Genomic DNA, 21,355 nt, shown 5'->3' with positions numbered 1-21,355 from the left:
GAGAGGGAGAGAGAGAGAGAGTACGGAGGGAGAAGGAGAAGCAGACTCCCTGCTGAGCAAGGAGCCCGACATGGGGCTCCATCCCAGGAGCTTGAGATTATGACCTGAGCCAAAGGTAGATGCCCACCCAACTGAGCCACCCAGGCGTCCCTTAGTTTGACTTTATCTCAACATATATCATTTATTTTCTCTGCTCGTTTCTCTCCCCTATGAAATTTCTATTTACTTTGAACTTGGTTCCCATTCTTGAACATAGTAAACACTTAACTTCTGTGTGCTAAATCCTTAGAAATAAAGTAATTTAGAAGTGGTGAAGGTTCATTTAAAGAAGGCTATGTGTTTATCCTTCCACAGTATGTGTTAAAAGATGTTTTCTGATAGTTATTCCTTTGATTTATAAAAATAATTTTTTTTCATCTAAGCTATGATATCAAAATCTGTTGTCTTTGGGAAGTATTTTTGTTTAAACCCTTAGTTTACAAAATGTTTTCTTTTTTCTAAAATGGGCTGATTCTTTCCTTCAAATAATAAGGAAAGTTAACAGAGCTAGAGAGACTCTTTAATACTGTGAAATAATTTGTTTTTGTTTTGTTCCCATTCTTTCTCCCACTTTTCTAACAGAACTTTGATAATTTTTCTGGACTATAATTTTGATATTGCTTAAATGCAGTATTTCCAAAGTGACATTTTTAATTTTTTTTCTGCATCTTGGTGATCACATTTATTGAAAGGGTTGGAAAAAAACTAAAATTCCCTTTTAGCTTAAGAATTTTTTAGTTATCTGCAAATAACTCGTTTCAGGAGTGGAAGAATCCTTGGTCATTTCTTAATATCAAAATTTATGCAGGTTTCTCTTTTGAGTGTCTTCTACATTTAAAGAGGCAATCATACAAAAGCTCCTATATTCCATACATGATAAATTCTTAGTTTCAGCCAACTCTTAATGGAGGGGCAACTAGTACAACCGCATCTCCCCGGACAAAAAGCATCGAAATATTCCGTTTTGTTGATTTATGTATCTCTTCGTATGTTTCCTCATCAATTTCTATAGTAGTCACAGTTTCTTCCACATCTCCCAATATCATATTTAAATGCTGATCATAAGCATGTAATCTGCCTTGAAGCTCTCTGTCATTTCTCATTTTCACATAAATTCGCTCATCCAGGCTGAGCCTGATGAGATCCAGGGGCTCTTCTACAGTGTTAATAGTTTGTTGCTGGGCAATATGGTTCGGAAGCGCGCGGCCCGTAGGAAGCCGCAGGGACGCCAACCGGGCGGCTGGAAGGCCAAAGGCTAGAGCATGGCCGGGCGTGAGGAGAACGAGGCGGGTGAGAGCGAGACCTAGCCGGGTTTAGGGGGCGATGCTGGAAGAGGGCAGGAGGCAAGGTGTGGGGAGCGGGGAGGCCAGACTCCTGAAAGTGGGGGGCAGAGGCTGCCTCATGCCCATCTGCCCGGAGGAGAGGACATTTTTAATTTTTAATAATATCTAGGGAGGTTCAGATAATTTGAGAATCTTGAGACAGAATCATCAAATGATTACTATTTTTTGGAATTTACTCTTTTTTATGGGAGCTTTCCACGAAACTAAATCTTTCCACATTGGTGAGAAACAGACATGTGTATTTCAAATGCATGGTATATATAAATTTGGACCAACTTACTTTTCTAATTAAAGTAATCAAAAACTTCATTTGGTTAAAAAGGGGCTCTTATAGCTCAAGAAATGCTGAATTTTGTCCTTATGGTGTAGCGATCGCTTGTTTCAATTCCAGGCTCTGTTTTGCACATTAGAAAACATTAGGTAATTGATTCACAAGTTAGCTGAGCTAAACTTGGGAAAGCACTGAGGAATATTTGAAAGAATTAAATTGAGCAGAATACTTTAACATTGGGAAGATGATAGCATCTGTGAGAGTTTGGGGAGAAATGTGTAGAGCAAATAAATAGGAAGAAAATTAAACTAAAAGTTAGTTTTGAAAAGTTTTGTAGAAAAGGGCTGAGTTTTAAAATAATGTTGTTGTCTTTACCTCATATGTTGTTTCCATGATCCTTCACTTTCTTTTTAGTGTCTCTATGTTTGGTATGAAAATTCCACATTTTATCTTTTTATTGTTTAAAAATTTTAAAGACAAAAAAAGCTCTTCTAATTTGTCCCTCATTATGTCAAAATAAAAATAATTTCATATAGCATAGATAAATATCATGAAACATTATACTTTGTTTCAATTAGTTAGGTCATATTTTAAATTAAAAATATTTTAAAGAGATATTGTATTTTCTAAAAAAACAAAACAAAAAAACCCAACTTATTGCATAGGAAAGAAAATTGAAACACCACTAATCAAAAACAAATTTTAAAATTGTAATCTCATGTAATTGAGATTTATAAATGAGTCACATTCAGGTATAATGTGTCCATGTCTTCTGGACACTTCTCCAAAGAAGACATACAAATGGCTGATAGACACATGAAAAAATGTTCAACATCACTAGCCATCAGGGAAATACAAATCAAAACCACAATGAGATACCACCTTACACCAGTTAGAATGGCCAACATTGGGACACCTGGGTGGCTCCGTTGGTTAAGCGTCTGCCTTCGTCTCAGGTCATGATCCCAAGGGCCTGGGATCGAGTCCTGCATCAGGCTCCCTGCTCAGTAGGGAGTCTGCTTCTTAGTCTTTCTCTGTCACTCCCCCTGCTTGTGCTCTCTGAAAAATAAATAAATAAATAATCTTAAAAAAAAAAAAAAAGAATGGCCAAAATTAACAAGACAGGAAACAACAAGTGTTGGCAAGGATGTAGAAAAAGGGGAACGCTCTTACAATGTTGGTGGGAATGCAAGCTGGTACAGCCACTCTGGAAAACAGTATGACATGCTATTTCCCAAAAGTTTATTTTTGCTTTTGTTTCTCTTGCTTTTAGAGGGGATTCCTCAAGACATTAAAAATAGAGCTACCCTACGACCCAGCAATTACACTACTAGGTATTTGCCCCAAAAACACAGATGTAGTGAAAAGAAGGGGCACATGAACCCCAATGTTCATAGCAGCAATGTCCACAATAGCCAAACTGTGGAAGGAGCTGAGATGCCCTTCAATAGATGAATGGATAAAGATGTGGTTCATATATGCAATGAAATATTATTCAGCCATCAGAAAGGATGAATACCCACCATTTGCATCGACATGGTTGGACTTGAGGGGATTATGCTAAGTGAAATAAGTCAAGCAGAGAAAGACAATTATCATATGGTTTCACTCATATGTGGAACATAAAGAATAGTGCAGAGGACTACAGGGGAAGGGAGGGAAAACTGAATGTAAAGAAATCAGAGAGGGAGACAAACCATGAGAGACTCTGGACTCCAGAAAACAAACTGAGGGTTACAGAAGGGAGGGGTGGAGGGGTGGAATAACCGGGTGATGTGTATTAAGAAAGGCACATGTTGTGATGAACACTGGGTGTTATACACAAATAATGAATCATTGAACACTGCATCAAAAACTAACGATATACTATATGCTGGTTAACCGAACATAATAAAAAATAAAATAAAAAATAAATTGAGCCAATGAAATTACCAATAATTGACTCATTTTGAACTATGAAAATATTAATTTCACATGGTTCAACCTAAGTGTAAAATGAGATCCAGGAAAAAAAGGTACAGCAATCTAGATGAATATGCTATGAATAAAATTGTTCTGTTTTTTTCCTGAAAAAAAAAAATTAGGGTGGTCAGAGAAGGCTTCACTGGATAATTAAAATCAGAGCCAAGACTTGAGGAATATGGGCTATAAACCATGGGTTATCTGAGGGGAAGAAAAAAAAAAAGACTTCAAGTAGAAGGATTGGCCAGTATGAAGACCTTCCACTATAGATACTGTTGAAACCCTATTGAAAGAATTTCGAGGAAGACAGAGTGCTGAGAGCAGAATGATTGAGGGCAGGGTAGTAAGAGAGAGCTTGTGTAATGACATAATCTGAATTGCACTTTAAAAGGATTACACATTCAGGCTGCTATATTGATAATAAACCAGTTAATACAGCAGTTAGAATAGACCAGTTAGAATTCTACTGTAAAATCCAGGTGTAGTTTTGGCTAGGGCATTAGCATTAGGGTTCATGAAAGTGATCAGAATATGGATATATACTGAGGTCAAGCAAACAAGAGGTTCACAGTAAAGGTAGCATGTGAAAGGAATAATTCAGTCATAACTCCCCATTGTTTAATTTCAGCAACTAGAATAATGGCGTTCCCCATTGATGAGATATAAAACACTTGATACAGAAGCCTGGGAGGAAAGATTACAAATTCTGCTCTGGATATATTAAGTGATATATATTAATCAAGTAATAAATACTAAACATTTGTTTTACAAATACATGTGCAAAGGTAATATCTACTGTACTTAAGTATAAATGTCAAATAGGCAGATGGATATAAAGTATGGTGTTCAGGAGAAAAGTCTTTACTAGCAGAACCATAACTTCATTTGTGGCAGCAATATACCTTGCTGGAAAATCAAGATTTTTGAGATTCTGAGAATATGTGGTTATCCTTGAGATTAGGTTCCGGTCAATAGTATGTAGCAGATGCAGTCAGGTATGGTTTCCAGGTGTCCTTTAAAATGAGGATTTACTTATTTATATAAAGGTCTTCTTTTCTCCTCTCCACATTTCTCTTCTTCTGCCTGGAATACAAACATTATGGCAAAAATCATAATGGCTATTTTCAGCTCTGAGGATGCCGCCTTGAGTGTGGAAGGCCACACAGGAAGAAGGGTGCAGCGGCAAGTCTAGAGGAAATTGGATCCTAGACATCATGAAAGGGCCAGGCTAGCTCTGTATTGCCTTTCTCCTGATTTCATTTTATTCAAGGAAAAGGAACCCCTGTCCTAATTAAATAACAGGTTTTGGCTTTCTCTTTTTTTTTTTTTTAAGATTTTTTATTTATTCATGGAAAACAGAGAGAGAGAGAGACATGAAAGACACACAGAGAGAGAGAGAGAGAGGCAGAGGAAGAAGCAGCTTCCCCACAGAGCAGGGAGCCCCATGTGTGTCTATCCCAGGACCCTAGGATCATGACCTGAGCCGAAGGCAGCCGTTTAACCGAATGAGCCACCCAGGTGTCCAGAAAACATGAGTTTTATACCTGAATGTGACTCATTTATAAATGAGTTTTGTTTGGTTTTGTTTTTTCTGAAAGTGAATCATTTAAATATCAAACTAAGAGAAATAGGAGCTCAAGATAGAAAGCACCCTAAGGTAGAGAGAAAAATAAAATTACATTTCACACACCAGAAGTTTGTGACTGAAAATTGATATATGTAATGTGATTCCAGGTAATTTTGTTCAAGTATCTTACCTCAGAAATATATTCAATATCTAGAAAACTTGAACTTTTAAGATATCAGGATTTTTTTTTTTAAAGACTAGGTAGTAATCCAAAATACAACACATAATGTTTCCAGTACTTGATATTAACCGCATTGGAGGTAAAAAAAAAAATATATATATATATATATAAATATATACTCATAAATATGTTCTCAGGCATCTTAAACAAATATATGCTATTTCTACAATAAAGTATAAGAAAATAAATATTTTCTAGATCCAAAGAAAAATTTAATTAAATATCCATTACCTGCTATTTCCCAACTTAAAACATTCAAGCGTAAATCATACTGCTTGAATTAAAGATTGACTACTTGATGAAAGTGAGAGAACAAATCTCTCCATAATTTTACTATCAGTTTGATTTAAAGATCCAGAGCCCCTGATGGTGTCAGCTCACTCTTCTATCTTTACCAGTGATCCAAAGTTGTGAGTTAAGATTTTCTACATCCCAAATATAAATCATAAGTAAAAATAGAAACCTGAATGTGGAACTCACCCTACGCTTAAGCTGAATGTAAAATTGAATGTAGATAGTTGATAAAACATTATGAACATTTTTTGCTTTATTAATATTACATAATAATGATTACTAATGTTCTATATATTATATTTCAATTAAAAATATTTGGTGAAAATACAAGAAAGAACAGATTGAAGACAAAAATCGAACTACTGTAATTACAGTGTGTTATGTGAAAAAGTATATAAATGACTATCTAGAACTGTTAAAAAGAAAATGTTAATGTATTAAAATACATTATCTAAATTGTGTGCTGCTAAAATTGTGAATCTTACTAAGTTTTTTCTTTTGAAATTATATTAACAGTTATTAAATTATTAGTTTAATTTAATGAGTTTAATCCTGAATCCTGGTACTTAATCATGCTGTATAAAATTCATTATACCTTACCTTTGCTTAATTTATAGCATAGATTAATGAAAATGTCACAGTTAAAAATATCTCAGCGACGCATTTGTAGAAATGATTCTGCATTTTGGTATGGTTTCTTTCTTACTTACCAATCTCTTCCAGACAAAATTAAAAAACTCTAGCTGAAAGAATTATACTACACATTTGTTATATAGAGATAATTCAATATTGAGAAGGTTTGTTTGTGTTGCTAAGGATTTTGCTGGTACCCCTCTGGCCTCTGGCCACTGAATATAGGATCCCTTTTCAATACCACAGACAGATATTCATTTAGTTTCTGATGGAAAATATGTAGGGGACTAGATTGTCCTACTTTGGGGGGATTTTTTTCCTATATTTTAACTGTGTTGATTACTGTACCAAAAAAGACCCACCATTAATTTTCAACCATTTCTCTTTTATAGACATTCCAAAAAGTTTTAAAGACCTTTTTTTTTTTTAGAACAGTTTTAGGTTCAAAGCAAAATTGAGAGGAAGGTAGAGATAGTTCTCATATGCTCCCTGCCCCTGCCCATGCATACCCTCCCCATTATCAACATTTCTCACCAGAATCCTATATTTATTATGGTTAATGAACCTACATTAATATATGATAATTATCCAAAGTCCATCATTTAACTTAGGGTTCATTCTTGATAATGTACATTCTATGGGTTGGAACAAGTGTATAATGACACATACCCATCATTATAATATTATACAGACTATAATAAAATCCTCTGTGTTCTGCCCTTTTATCGCTCAACCCCTGGCAAGAAACATAATTACTGGATCATCAGGTAAGAGTGGATATAGTTTTGTAAGAAATCGCCAAACTCTCTTTCAAAGTCGCTGGACCATTCTCGCCAGTGATGAAGGAGAATACCTGTGGCTTTACATCCTGTCAATATTTGGTGTTGTCAGTGTTCCAGATTTAAGAGAAAAAGGTACAATCTCACAGTGCTCTTGAGAGGTAGGTTGGAAACTGCAGTGTCATTTCTGCCACATTGCACGGTAAACTAAGTCACTAGGACAGGCCAAACCGACACTTAGGTGTATGGAATGGCGTGTGTTTAAGAGAAGAAAATGAATTGGTAATTACTATCTTTTACTCTATCAACCACAATCTATTATGCATTTGATTTCACTAAATCAAGCATGATTTGGTAATTTTGGTAATAACTAAATACTCCATTAATCTCGTTAAGAGAGAAAAGAAAATGAGACATAGAGGCTCCAAATAAAAATCAGTGGTAAATTGATAGATATAAATCCCATTAAATTTGTCATTGCTTTAAATGTAAATGGACTAACAGGTATTATAAAACTAAGATTTTCAGATTGGTTTAAAAGAAACATGCGAGACTCTTGACTACAGGAAACAAACTGTGAGGGTTGTGGAAAAGGAGGGGGCTGGGGGCTGGGGTAACTGGGTGATGGACATTAAGGAGGGCATGTGATGGGATGAGCATTGGGATTATGTGCAACTAATGAATCATTGAACACGACACCAAGAACTAATGATGTGCTATATGTTAGCCAATTGAATTTAAATTATAAGTAAATAAATTAAATAAATATATGCTACTTACAAGATATATATCTTAAATGTAAAGATAAAGAATGTTTGAAAATAAAGGACAGAGAAATGTACTTCATTAAATCACTATATGCAGAAAAGTTGATAAAGACTTTAAGACACAATGTATTTCTAGAAATAGAGAGACCATGTGATGGTATGGCAGAAGTAGAGAAAGCTGCTTGAGGGCAAAAGAATCAATCAATCTGGAAAATATTTTAAAATTTGCATGCACCTTATCACAATCTCAAAAGTAATTAAGAAAAAACATCAATAAAAATAAAAGTAGAAAAAGAACAAAATCCACATCACACCTGGAGGGATAGAACAAATACAAAAAAAACCCATCAAAGTTATAGAAGTTCTGAATAACACAATCAAACTCTATTTGACATATGTAAAACACTGCAACTGGCAATGTTCATGTGATCACATAGTAGATGATCAGGCTCAACAAATCTGAAGTCTGAAGACAAAAGGGTCAATGGCGATAGAGAAATTAATCCAGATCTTTATTACATGCTAAATGAATAATCACCAAATACTTGAAATTAAGAACACTTTTAAATAACTCAAAGAAGAAAACCCAATGGCAATTATAAACTACTCTGAATTAAGCATTAAAAATTAAATCAAAACTTGTGGTAAACCGAGAGGAAAATGTATAGCCTTAATGCGTAAGATGTAAAAAAACAAAAGGCTTGAAAAATGATCTAGATAGCCATCTCAAGAAGTTAGAAAACAAAAAACTGGGGAATATACCCACTGAACTTAGAAGAAGGAAATAACAAAATAGAAAACAAACATATCATGAAGTAACAACACTGCCAAAGCTGATTCCTTGAAAAGACTGAAAACATTATTTAATAGAATGATCAGAGGAAAAAGTAAAAGAAAGAAAGAAAAAAATGATATAAAATATTAAAGGAAATATCACCAAAAAATAACAAATGTGTACTAAATACAATAGTGTGTTTGAAACAATTTTTCCAATAATTTGAAAATTTAGAAGAAATGGACACATTTATTGAAATGCATAAGTTTTAAAAACTAAAAGAATAGAAAATTTGAGTTTTCAATACTAATTTTAAGAAAATAAATCTGTAATTAAAAAAACCTTCCCCAAATAAATATCCAGGCCCAAATGTCTCCCTCAATGATTTCTTCTAAGCATTTACTATAGGTCTTAAATAGTCTCTTAGAAAATGGGAAGAAGAATTGTTGAGTATTTCCATGAAGCCAGACACTTTTATTTCCCAAAACCTGACAAATACAATAAAAGAATAGAAAAGTAGCATCTGAGAGCCAGGAGCTGGCCCGGAGCTAGCCTCGTACTTTCAACAAGGCTTTGGTGTTGCTAAGAACTTGCATGGCACCCACAGGTACACCATAGCACTCTTTTTCATAAAAAATTTAACATCAGATTCAGACGAGGCCCCTCCGGGAATTCAATGGATCAAGACAAAGCAAGACCACTCCCTATTCATGTATAAATTTAGAAAAATAAATAATATTGTCCAAACTACAAAAATAGCCAAACAGTCCCATTTCTGGCTAATACAAATTACTGTTACTTCTTTATCAATGACAACTTTAGCCTCATATTGTTCTTCCTATTTTCTAGATAAGAAATATTAAGATGCCAATTAATAGCATTATCTCCACTTCCTGATAGTATCCAATCTAGGGCAAAGCCCCACTCTCTTAAATCCTAGGAAAAATCCCAGAACACAAAACAATTACCATGTAAGCAAAGACTGTTACTGGAAAGGTGTGCAATCGCCCTCATAACAATGAATGAACAAATATCACTATATTCAAATATAGGTGTTCCTCATAATCCGTTTTTTTAAGGACATTGATATATCTTATATATTTGAGCTTAGCATTTTGTAAAAATGGTGTGAGAGATGTGAGATGAGATTAGGGAGTTGAGAGAAAGGAGAATGCCAGCCCTGAAGGATTTTAAGGAGGGTAGTGCGATGATTGCTCTTGACTTTTTATAATTTTATAAGCTCCCCCCAAACTCAGACATTTCACACTGTACTAGTTCAAGAATGAAGCAAAATTCATTTCTTACTGATTTGATCCTACTCCACTTTTAATTTTTGTCTATTAGATCAATTGTCAAGCTTCCTAGAGTCACTGAATGGGTAGGTTGTTTGGGTTAAGCAATTTTATAACAATTTACTTTTCGGATATTTTATCTATATCCTATTCATTCCAAACTAGCTGACATGGAAAATTATTTGATCCAAAACAGAGTAATTCTGACTAAAATCTGACAGAAAATTTATTTTGTGGTAACAAAACACAAGCCACTTCTTTAGTCTAATCCCTTCCCACTCTTGCCCTAATTGGCTTTTTTGCTGATCTTCAAATGTGTCAGTTATGCCCCTACCCCCTCCTTGCCCTTGCCCTTCTTATTGTTCAAAACACTCTCATGGCAGACAGTCTCATTTCCAACTCCTTCACTCCAGTCAGGCTTCTGCTCAAATGTGAGCTGTTCTGACAACCTTAACGACAGGGTCACTCACAGCCTCTGGTCACTCTCTGGCTCCCGGGCATGCATTACACTTTTTTACTGCATGTGTCAGTGTATGGCCAGATTCTGTCCTAACACATCATAAAAGCTTAATACATGTTTGATGATACATAAATTAGTTAAAAAGAAATTTGGAAATCCGTTTACAAACAAAAGCTGGTATCGTTCTGTTTCTATTCCTTGTTAACCCTGAATATAGTGTTTTTTTTTAAACTTTGAGATAAGTGAAATAAAAACAAAATAAATTACTTAAACATGAAACCAAGTTCTTTTACTACTCATTTTCTCATTTTTACTTCATACTGAGCATGGTACATAGCTCTTAATTAATGGGTATGCCCTAACCTGAGAAGAAAATACTTTAAAAAAATCTTCAAGTATTTTCCCTTATCAATCTTCAAAGTTTTAGTGATATCTGGAGGAGGAGCAGCTATTGGGATGCAGGTTCATTTCAGCACGGTAAATGATCTTGAACATTCATTATAGTTTCTATTTACAGAAATTTTAACTCTTATAAATTAATGAACAAAATAGTAACTTGCCATCTTATACTATATCACAAGATAAATTGAAGGAGATGTGCTGCTTTCACCTTCCTGAAGAAACTCAAATGTGATAGATGGAATGTCAGAGCATTATAATAAATGCAAAGGCTCATAGCTTATTAATCCTACTTGCTATGTGATGGAGCAAATTAAGAAAGATTATTTCTGCACTGCATCTACTTTTAAATAGTCTTTAGCATCCTTGTCAGTTCAAAACAGTAGACTCATGGTTTACCATCCACGGTTTATCTATACAGCAAATTGGGGCATAGGAATTAGAGGTAGGGAGATAGAACTATTTAAATCAATTCACTATTCCATATTAATGTTTAGAGAATAAACTATATTTAACATACACTTATAGTTATGTTATAAATATGTGTTTCTGTGTTATATATATATTCACATATATATTGCTATGTCAAAATTTTTTTATATATACACAGAAAGAGGGAGCTTGACTTAAGGACTGCTTTGAGAAATTGAAGAATATAATTTTTTTAAAACCTCAGCTATTACTACATTTGGTATTATTTATAAATGATCAAATATCTATGCCATAAAATGTTACTTTCAGTTTTCTCTAAAGTAGAATGCCCTCTCTCTTTATGTTAAATATAATGCTACCTTAAAACACACATGAGGGGCTTCTGGGTGGCTCAGTCTTTTAAGGGTCTGACTCTTGGTTTTGGCTCAGGTCACGATCTCAGGGTCATGAGATCAAGCCCCATGTCAGGCTCTGCCCTGAGTGTAGACCCTGCTTAAGATTCTCTCTCTTCCTCCCCTTCTGCCCCTCCCTTGCTCACTCCTTCACTCATGCTGTCTCTATCTCAAATAAATAAATAAATAAATCTTTAAAAAAAACCCACACTTGGATTTTTTATTACTTTCTTGTCTGTTCCATAATCATATGCCTACCATATTCACTGTAACATATGTTTTAATATTATATATATTTTTAAGTATGTGCATTGAAATGAGCATGTAATAAAAAATATAGTATATGTAATTTGATATTTAAGCTAAAGATTTGAGATTCTTTTGATGCTTAACTTTAGTTTAAAAAAGAAAGTATATGATGACTGTGGGAAGTCTTTTTGTCTAAAACATTAAGAAAATTTTCAAAAGAATGATGAAAAAGATGGTTTTAAATTAAAATGTTTTAGCTGTTGCTTCTATCCAGTGCAGTAAGAATTTGTTTTTTAATCTGTCCTAAAGACTATGGCAGATCTAGTAATTTACAAATTTAATATATAATATCCTAAGGAATAATAATCATTTTCTGATGTGTGGATGTATTTTCTGAGTGACTTCTCTATTCCTAATCCAAACATGACTGAATCTGAATTTCTATTACGATATTATTTCAGAAGTGAAATTATGTTTATTTAATTTGTCACTTATCATAAACTGCTGGATATTTTAAATCTTATAATCATAGAGGTTGTGTTGCCTTGCACTGTAAATTCTTATTTCTTTCATCTTTGTTTTAATCTTCTGGTGGGCTTTTGTGTTTTTATGGTATCCTAGGACACATTAAAATTTTCATTATGTTTAAGGTTTTGGACTTCTAATACATTTTGTTTTTACTCAATCTGTGGTCCTGCAGACAAATATTTTCATTGTTACATAGGTAAGAGATGACCACTGAGGTTTAAACTTTTAAAATCCATGCACCAATGTGGTTAGACATCCAATTGACTAAATTAAAGAAATTTAAAAGTCTTGGATTTCCAAAACTCTAGTCAAAGTGACCTAATTTTAATCTTAAAAATGTACAATTAGAGTATGATAATAAAATCACAAGGGGAAATTTAATTTATCCTATTAAACCCTGAATCAAAAATTAATATGTGATTAAAAGAGATTGTCAGGATGAATCAGAAAATAGAAGGCTCAGGTCAAAAGTGAACAATTTATTCATTAAAATTCAGGGTAAAGAGACACTGTGTTCTCAGGAAAAAGGATAGAACTACCTTTACAAGATTCATAATTGCCTGAGTGGAATATTTCTCTAAAGTAATCGTTTCTTCTTACTCTTGATGCTTTGTAAGATTGATGCTTTGTAAGAATCCTGCTAATTATTATTTGGTTTTCCATATGTAGTAACATTAGAAAGATCTTCCAATTGAGATAATATAAGAATTGCAATTTGTGGAAAAGTTTATTTTTACTTCTAAATGAATGAAATACCAATTATAGTTATGTACTTTAGTCTCTTAGTGCGTTCTATTGCTATGTTTCCTCCCCAAGCATAATCATTTCTAGACTATAGAAATACTACTGTTCAGACTACAAATGATACATGTACAAAGGCTGTGTCATACTTGGAGTGAACTCTAGTCCTCCTCACAAGATATTTAAACTTACTACTGTGCCTTTTCAAACTTCAGTGTGGTGGCCTAGATCCAGGGATGGTTCACCGAACTTGATTCCAGCACTGTAAGAAACTTCATCGTGGGTGCCTGGGTGGCTCAGTTGGTTAAGCAACTGCCTTCGGCTCAGGTCGTCATCCTGGAGTCCCGGGATCAAGTCCTGCATCGGGCTCCCCTCTCAGCGGGGAGTCTGCTTCTCCCTCTGACCCTCCTCCCTCTCATGCTCTCTGTCTCTCATTCTCTCTCTCGCAAATAAATAAAATCTTTAAAAAAAAAAGAAACTTCATCGTAAGGGATGTGTGCAAAGGAGAGGCAGGAGGAAAATCAACATTTTAGTGAAATGTGTGTATTATATACTAACAAGTCATTTGAAAACAGTGAACATGTGGAGTGACCTTGGTGGATAGAAGGAATAAATAAAATTTCATAGAACAGTGCAAACTCTCACCCTTCAATGCTGGTCCAACACCTATTCTAATAAATAACTCTCAAGCCCATAGTACAGTTTCTGTGAATTGCTTATGTTGATGGTGTGCAGCATGTCATTTACATTCCATGATAAATAATAAAACATCTCTGGTGCCATAGCACTTCCATTATGCTCTCTATTACAGTCTGTGACCAGGTTGAAATTGAATTTCAAATTTAAAATCTACCCTGGTTTATTGCAATTTTACAACTGAACTTGAATTATTTAAACTTTTTTCATGGCATTTTAGAGACCACAGACCAGAGTGTAATTGCTAACTAATTAGATAATATGTCTGAGTAAAAGACAAATTTAAACAGATGGAAAGTTATAATATTGCTCTGATAAAGAACTGATGGATTAATGAGTTCTTCACCTATAGTACATTCAATATTCTTTCAAATTATCAGTAAAATTGGTTTCAACATTATATTGAATACCACATTGAATTTTGTTCTTTGATGCATAAAAAATCATTTTTTCTTCTGATTTTGAGTAATATTTCACTCTTTATCCAATTAGACCAAAGAATTTATGTGATCCAAATAAACTAGCTGCATATATGAGCAGCAGTATTTCAAAGGGAATATGCCCTCAGTGATTTATCAGAAAACCTTGTTAACTTGTAAGGATGATTCATAGGTTGCTGCACTCAAAAGCAAAGCAGAGTGTGTGAGAAAAACCAGGCAGAGAGGCTGGATTCTGAATTTGTATTGGTTTTAGTAACTATCAACACAATTAATACCCTAACCCCTTTTACTATGAAGTCTTGGTGAAATATGCCACTGTACACTGATGTCTAATTTTTAATGACTTAACCACCTAAAATTTGGTACTCGTGGGTTTCTCTTGATTTAACATTACTTTATTATTATTATTATTATTATTATTATTATTTAGTAAACCTTTTAGTATGTCCCAGGCACATTGCTAAAAACTTTGCATGCTTAATGCATTTTATTTTCACAGCAGCACAATAAGGCTGGTGCTCTTATTATTTGCATTACATTTGTAAGTAAACATCAGTTTATGGAAGCTAAGACAGGTAGAAAGACACAGAAGCAACTCCACCCCCAACTTTTTTTCCCACTGACTTTAAGTCATTATGCCCTGATTTCTCATTTTACATGCAGACAATTCCTCTCTCCAAATTCAGATTATAATTGTGCTAAGTGATAGGGTCACATTTTATATATATTTTTCTTTTTCCTACAGCTCTTAAAGACAGTGTTCCTAACTGATTGCTTGATTAGTCGTTTTTAAATACTGCTATGGGTTGAATCGTGCCCCCCTCAAAAGACGTGAAGTCCTAACCCCCAGTAACTGTGATTATGACCTTATTTCAAAATGGGGTCTTTGCAAATGATCAAGTTAGGAGGAGTTGTTAACATTGGCCCTAATCCAGTATGACTGTAACCTTACAAACAAGGGGAAGATTTTGACACAGAGAAACATGCATACAGGAACAAACCATGTCAACATGAAGGCAGATATCAGAACGATACATTAACAAGCCAAGGAATGCCAAAAAATTCCAGCATTCCACCAGAAGCTACCAGAGAGGCATGGAGAGATTCTCCCTAATAAGCCACCGGTAGAAATCAACTGTCAGTAGCTTGATCTCAGACTTCTAAGTCTCAAGAACTGTGACATAATCGATTTCTGTTAAGCTGCATACTCAGTTTGTGGTACTTTGATAGAACCATCCAAGCAAAAATACAAACATGCTGTGTTCTTTTACCTGAAACAAGAAATATATTACATGTAAATATGTCTGATGAAAAATATGAATGTAAATCATTGATATATTTTATTTAAAATGATGAAGATTTGGGGGGCCTGGGAATCTAAAAATTAAAAACACAGTATTTAATAGTGAAAATACATATTTTTAAAATCCAGTGACTATTAAATGTAGGATCTAAAAGTCTCATATTAAATTAAATTTCTATTTATCTCTCTTTTTTTAAGATTTTATTTATTTATTTGACAGAGAGAGAGAGCACTTGAGCACAAGCAGGGGGAGTGGAAGAGGGAGAAACAGGCTCTCCTATGAGCATGGAGCCCCCCCAGCTTATCCCAGGACGCAGGGATTATGACCTGAGCCGAAGGCAGAGGCTTAACCGATTAACCAACTGAGCCACCCAAGCGTCTCTCTATTTACCTCTTTGACTTTGAAATTAAATACAATTATGTATTTAATATAAATGTTTTAATTTACTGGACTACAGAGAAGAATTTGTTGTGTAGAATTTCCTAACTATAATTTTTCACAATTATATTTGGTCCTTTCCAAGTGTCTAATTTTCAAGGAGATTTTAAAATAATGACCAGAACTTCTGATACAGTAGCACATTTTAAAATTCACTCAAACAGTTATGCTTCTTGGAAAATCATTTTAAAAATAGAAGAGTAGTTTTAGAAGAAACGATTTTCATTTGGACCCAGGCTATTTTTTACTTAGGCCCAGAACAATGCTTGTTTCATGTCTAAATTGAATTAGGAAAAATTCAGGCTGCTTTCCAACAACAAGCATTAAGAAAGTAATTTCATCCTTGGTCTTGGATTTCTTAAAAGCAAACTCCTTTTGCTTATTTTCTATGGGATATTACTACCAGTTTTTGATGAACTGTAAGAATCCATACATTAAGAATTATTTCAATGAGAATAATGTTGAACAGAAAACTATAATATGGAAGCTACTTAGCAAAAGTCACTAATGAAATACATAATTCATTTTCATATTAGGAACATAATTGTCTAAATTCATAAGAATAATGTCAATTTCATTTAATTCTAATAGAAAAAATGAATTTTCCATAAACTTCCTTGACATTAAACTAATTGTTCTATAGAGAATCTCACTTATTTTAATTACAAATGCCCTTTTTCTGTGTGAAATGCTAAACTCATATCTAATTTCATGGAAAATATTTATAAAAATACTGATAATAATCAGTTGCTTGGAAAGAGTCTCAGAGCTTTTATTCTTAACCCCAGTAAATATTTTCAAACTTAATCAAGGTCAACAACAATAGTTCCTTCACCTCTGATCCACAGTTTCTTAATTGTTAGCTTTCAAGACCTAATTTAAAATAAATTGATGAAATAGGGTTTTAAATGTCTTCTAATTCATTTTGGCTTTTCGTTTTAATGAGCATTCTAGCAAGTCACTTTAACATCCTGCAAACTTATATTACATATGTAATTCAATTTACTCTTGGACAATAAAAATGGACTGGACAGAAATTATATGAGTATTAATATTTTGCGTTGAATATTGTTTAGTATCTTTTCAACAATATATGAAAAATATGCCAGTTTTTCCTTCCATTCATTTGATCATTTCAACCTCCTTCAGTACTAATATGCAAAATAATAATAATTCACATCTAATTATGATGAACATTTATATTTATGATCATGATCATACATTTCCTATACTTATAACTAAAATATATATCATATTTCCATACATAGTACATATTTTTTCTCATTTCATCGCATTAAAACCAATTATAGAAGTTAATGAAAAGTTTATAAATATCAGGAGTATGTGGAGAAATTTTGACATGGTCCAGTTTATAAAACAGCCTTTATGACATTAAATGTTCTGTCTCTATTTCCTGTCTTCCTGCATGTCTCTTTCTTTTAATGACAAGTTGGAAAAATCCCTTTGCCTGTATAAACATCAGTTTTCTTGTTTATGAAGTAGACAGGCTTGATGAAATACTAATGAAAATATCTTCCTATTTATGTTTAGTAATTCTATTTTTGTTTAGGAAAATATGTACTCCATTAGAATTCAGGAAATCAAAGTAAATATTTAAACTAGATTTATAGAATAAATTTATGAAATATGAAACTTTTTAGTTAATATTGGCTAACTTATGTAATGGTAAAAATAATCATAGTGGCTCTATGAACACTGTTATCTATTGCCCGTTCACATAAAGTTTGACACAGGTCCAGATGATTCTATAGGGCCATTGTGCTCCAAGAACCTAGTTACTTTGATCTTCAACTCCAAAATCTCAACATGAAGTGCTTTTCCTGGTGCCACAGCACAATAATAGAGCCCTTTAGCATTTCACACCAGCAATTACATGCTTGGGCCAGAAGTGACCACATGTCTTACTCTCATCATCCATAAACCAGTTACTTTATAAAGGATGAGGAGGTATTCCTGGAAATAGAGGTTTTGCCTGGACAGAAGAAGTCTCCATAACAAATCACATTATTATTTCACTTTCACAGGTAAAAGAAGGTAGAATCAGAAAAACTAGTAAGCTGTTCAAGGTTGGACAGTGACTTAATAAAAAATAATTTTTTTAATAAAAGATAATTTTGAAAGATAAGCATTTTTAAACCTTAATTAAACCTCAAATATTTATATGTTATACATTTTATACATTAAATTAAATATATAGCTCTTTATATATAATTTCACCTAATAAGAATCACATTCCCAGGATATGAAAATTCTGGGAAAGTGATATGCTTTCAAAAAATTTGATTACTCTCTATTCTGTGTGAATGGGAACAAAGCTTAAAAATTTCTACATGGTCATTTAAATGGTGATTTAAATCAATGTATACATATATAAGTGACAAATTTCTTTATTCATTTTTTTATTAGTGTCTCTGGTAGCTCTTGATGACAGTTTTGGAAATGATTCACAGCAGGCTGACTTTGACTTAAACTTCATACCTGTAGTAAATTTTTATCAGTCATTGCTCTAGGGAAAAGAAATAAAGATGGAGCACTCAAACTGGATAAATTAAAAAGAGTTCGATAGTGAGATTATTTACATTGTAATAACAGGCTTATAGGCATTAAACAAAGAAAATCAAATAACCGGTGGCTAGTAGAGAGCTGTTACTAGCCTTAGTTACTGTTACTAGTTACTAATTAGTGTGCAAGGGAAGACAGCAGCTATTGGGACTCGAAGGTTTGTGCCGGGAATGGCCAACAATCCCTGTACCGACGGATGAGAGATGACTCCAAACTGCTGTGAAAGAGAGAAGAAGGCGAGCGGGTCAACACTCAGAGACGAAGACCCTTTGCTCTTCTTTGCTCCCGCTTTTATTGGTCCTTCGGGATATCCTTATCACTGTTTCTCAAGCACGTGATGTGTCACAGGGGTCTGACTGAAACTGAGGGGATTTATGGGAGAGATAAAATCTAATCTGAGTGTTCTGCTAAACATAGCCTAGGGACAATCACAGGGCAGCTGTTTGGGCTAAGAGAGCTTCGGGGAAGGTAACTCCCCCCCCGCCACCCCCACCCCCCCCCCCCCCCCCCCCGCATTCCAACGGCAGAGTGGTCACGCAGGCCCATGCCCTTCTCTGAAACCCTCCCTCACCCCCAGTGGCCTCTGTGTTACATTTTAGCAAGCCAGGTATTACGGCTGATTTCATGCTCTACATTAACCACAACAGGTTTGAACGGAAAGATCCATTCCATAGTGGTCAATATGCTACCGGTCACTATTCAGAAGGGAGGAAACTGGGAAAATGGATACCCTCGAGGATATCCAGCCCTGCCTTTCTCTCCTGAGGCTGATTGGTCCTGATGCCCCAAGTTCAGATCCTCTCCGGTTAATATCATCACAGGGTAAATCAATTTTTGTCTGTCCAGTAAAAAGGCATGTTGCTTGACTGCACTGCCCTAGGGAGGGCATTTGATTATCTAACTATTCATTAAGCAAAATTTCAACTAATTTTATTATTTTCAGTCCTACCATCCCCTTCAGAAGTCTCTGATAGCTATCAAAGCAGAACTAAAACAACAATATCAATTAAGTTCTTTTTAGACATGCATATGTTAAATTTCTAATTTGTATACAAGGGAATATGCATGTTTGCTTTTGTCTAGTACATAAGGGCATATTTTTAAATTCCTCAAGAGACCTCCAAAAATGGTTAGTAAAGCAAGAGAGCCACAGGGATTATGCTGCATAATTAAGACTGTTTAGATGTGGAGCTAGATCACTGGGCTAAAAATCCTGGCTCCGTCACTAATTAGTTGTGTGAATAGGAGTAACTGCTTAGATTCTCTGAGTCTCAGTTTTCACATGTGAAAGTGGAATTAATCTATAATTTACAGCGATATTGCATGTGACATTCAGTACAGTGCCTGGAACACTAAATTTGCCATTACTGTATTAATAACTAGATTTATTTTGTTTTGCTGTATTTCATATTGGATCATCTGCAGAAAAAAAGATCACTGGGCACCAGGAATGAATTCCAGGAAGGGGAGCAGCATTGTTGTAGAGGCAACATTCTAAAGACATTTGTATTACTTTCTTGTTGTTGCTGTAACAAATTACCACAAATTTAGTGGCTTAAAATAACATGAAATTATTATCCTTATAGTTCTGGAGATCAAAAGTATGAAATGCTTTTCACTGTGCTAAAATTAAGGACCTCGATTTTAGGTGTTTGCCTTCCTTCTGGAGATTCTAGGAGAGAGTCCGTGAGAGAGTCATTTCCTTTCTTTTCCCAGCTTCCGGAGGCCACCTGCATTGATTGGCTTTGGCATTTCTTCAAAGCTATCAGTGTGGCACCTTTCATTCTCTCTCTGACTCTGATCCCTCCGTCCCTTCCTTGAATTATAAGGAATTTTGTCCTTATACTCACCCTACCCAGATAATCCACCATAATCTCCCCTTCTCAATAACTTTAATTTAATCACATCTACAAAATTCCCCTTGCCATTTAAGATAAATTTACAGGTTCTGGGGACTGGGACATGGACACCTTCAGGTGGCCTTTATTCTGCCCACCATACTTCAGTCAAACACTGATCTACCTACTGCTGTAAATGCTTCTCAGATGCAATTAAGACTAATAATCAGCTGAACATAAAATATGGATATAATTTTGGATTACCTTGGATATTGCTAATTTTGCCTATTCATAATTACTTATTTTCAATTGCCCTTTAAACCATCTTAATATATGTGGGATTTTACACAATAGACATCAAATAATTTCTCTATATTTGCTCATGTCTTCCTAGGACTAATGAGAAATACACACACACACAATACACATCAATACCTTTATATATATATATATATATTAAATATATATATATATATATTTAATTTTGACAGAGAATTAACAGAACATTTAAGAATAAATTTTAGTTCCAGTTTGGCTAAGTCTTTCTTGAAAATAATTCCGAGGATATCCCTGTACCAATGAAAGACAATCTTCCTCGTAATTGTACAAGTTAGCTGACTACAGCGCTTCTCAAAATCCATGAGTTATGAAATTGTGTGGGGATAACTGTATTAATTATATCAATAGTTCCCTCCTCCCCTACCGACCATACCTCCCCACTACAGCAAATTCTTCTCATGGAGAGATGACACTCTTCTGGGATTTCTGGAAGGGAGTATAAATACTTTCCTGGACTAAACACATGTAGATTTGGAAATTACATGACATTTCTCCACAAATTATAGAGAGTATATTTGATAATTTATTTGCCATAACCTTAAATGAATATAAA

At 34.2% G+C, this 21,355-nt stretch overlaps 1 pseudogene; it reads right to left on the bottom strand.

Moving 5' to 3' along the window:
* Positions 1-929: 929 nt before the first annotated feature.
* The window catches only part of LOC112817880 (U6 snRNA-associated Sm-like protein LSm3 pseudogene), a 100,336-nt pseudogene continuing 79,910 nt past the window's right edge, over positions 930-21,355 (bottom strand).

The sequence above is a fragment of the Callorhinus ursinus genome, unplaced genomic scaffold (assembly GCF_003265705.2).
Source record: "Callorhinus ursinus isolate GAN/ISIS: 27379988/994484 unplaced genomic scaffold, GSC_fseal_2.0 scaffold1, whole genome shotgun sequence".
NCBI lineage: Eukaryota > Metazoa > Chordata > Mammalia > Carnivora > Otariidae > Callorhinus > Callorhinus ursinus.
This window is presented reverse-complemented; position numbering and strand designations above follow the sequence as displayed.